Source organism: Callospermophilus lateralis, chromosome 3, assembly GCF_048772815.1.
Source record: "Callospermophilus lateralis isolate mCalLat2 chromosome 3, mCalLat2.hap1, whole genome shotgun sequence".
NCBI classification, from domain to species: domain Eukaryota; kingdom Metazoa; phylum Chordata; class Mammalia; order Rodentia; family Sciuridae; genus Callospermophilus; species Callospermophilus lateralis.
In genome coordinates this window covers 45,937,500-45,939,306 of record NC_135307.1, presented here as the reverse complement: position 1 = coordinate 45,939,306, position 1,807 = coordinate 45,937,500, and the positions used below count along the sequence as shown (strand labels likewise).

General features: G+C 52.5%; 1 non-coding gene across 1 annotated transcript; it reads right to left on the bottom strand.

The window, feature by feature from the left end:
* Positions 1–788: 788 nt before the first annotated feature.
* Positions 789–952, bottom strand: LOC143396038 (U1 spliceosomal RNA). Its single transcript, XR_013090929.1, has one exon. It is a non-coding gene; the product is annotated as a U1 spliceosomal RNA (small nuclear RNA).
* Between the last annotated feature and the right edge of the window lie 855 nt (positions 953–1,807).

The following is a 1,807-nucleotide window of genomic DNA, read 5'->3' as shown; positions in this document are numbered from 1 at the left end:
AGATTAGATAAAAGGAATTGGGAAGGTAAAAACAGAAGAAAGTCCCATGTAAATGTTGCCCCAGCCATCCTGCTCAAAGGCAGAAAGATTCTCTCCTTCCGGCTTTCGTGGAAGGCGTTCCCCAGTCCACCGAAGAAAAGACAAGTCCTGTATTCTTTCGCTGATCGCCAGAGGAAGTGGGATGACGCTGCCAAGCAGCCCAGCGCCCGCCTGCTTCTGGGAAAGCAAGGACTTCACCCTGGACGGGGGCAGCAGCTCCTATGAACTCGACCTCCCGGGAGGACTAAGCTACAGAGCCGGTTACCCTAAATCCTAGCAGCGTCTGTTCACTGCTTAGATGACCACGGCTGCCTTCATTTACTCGCCCTTGGGCACCGAAGATTGAACCTCAGGGGTACCCAGCCCTACTTCGCATTTTACTTGGATACAGGGTCTCGCTGAGTTGCTTAGCGCCTCCCCATATTGCTGAGGCAACCTTTGAACTCGCGAGCCTCCTGTCTCAGCCTCCCAAGGCACTGGGATTACACACGGGGGTCCTACGGCCTGTTTCAGGACTAAGGTTTTAACGCCCTCGACAAGTCGCTGCCACCAGAAGGCGCACGTGGGGGGGAAAAGAACACGGCCGCATCCCTACACTGAAGAGCAACTTAACAAACCCGAACTTCGAACCGCCAGCGGGCACTACATGAAACGAAAAGAGCTGAGAAAAGAAAACAAAAACAAGAAAGCACCGCCACCACTACAAACAAATGCCAAAGGAGAAGTCTACTTTTGAGACCAAGCATAACCAGGGGAGAGCGCGAACGCAGTCCCCCACTACCACAAATTATGCAGTCGAGTTTCCCACATTTGGGGAAATCGCAGGGGTCAGCACATCCGGAGTGCAATGGATAAGCCTCGCCCTGGGAAAACCACCTTCGTGATCATGGTATCTCCCCTGCCAGGTAAGTATGAGTTGCTAGCCCACCCTCGACCCACACCCTGGCGCCAGCCTCACTCTGCACTCACGGTCATCTCACCCACGCGGCCTCACCACCTTCCCGCCCTCATATGGCCCCCTCTATGTTCTCGCCGCTCGGAAAAAAGTCATCACGGACAATGCGGATAGTGCCACCCGGGACGTGGGGGCCCAGGAGGAGCGGGACCAGCAGCCTCAGCGTGCCTGCTCATCTACATGCGCCACGCCCTTATGCTGACGTCCGCGGAACTCCGGTCTAATCCCCTTGCCGACGTCCCGCCTACCAAAGGGGGAAGAGAAGAGTGCTGGTGTGTGTGTGTGTGTGTGTGTGTGTGTGTGTGTGTGTGGTGCGGACTTTGTGTGTGTGTGTGTGTGTGTGTGTGTGTGGTGCGGACTTATGTGTGTGTGTGTGTGTGTGTGTGTGTGTGTGTGTGTGGTGCGGACTTAATTTTTTCCTCTCCCGTACAGGATTTTGTTTTGTTGTTTTGTTTTGTTTGGGTGGCACCTGGGATTTAATCGAGGTGCTTTTTGCCGCCGAGCTACATTCGCAGACCTTTATTTTGTCTTTGTTTTATTTTATTTTGTGGGAGGGTTACTGGGGATTGAATTCTGGCACTCAACCACTGAGCCACATACACCCCCAATCCTTTTGTGGGTTGGTTTTTTTTTGTTGTTGTTGTTGTTGTTGTTTTGTTTTTTGTATTTCATTTAGAGCCAGGGTCTCACTGAGTTGCGGAGTTGCTCTGGCGCCTTGCTCTTGCTGAGACTGGCTTTGAACTCAAGATCACTTGTCCAGTGAGTGGGCGCTTTCCTTGACATGTTATTCAAGTTTTCTTTCACTGCTACAGT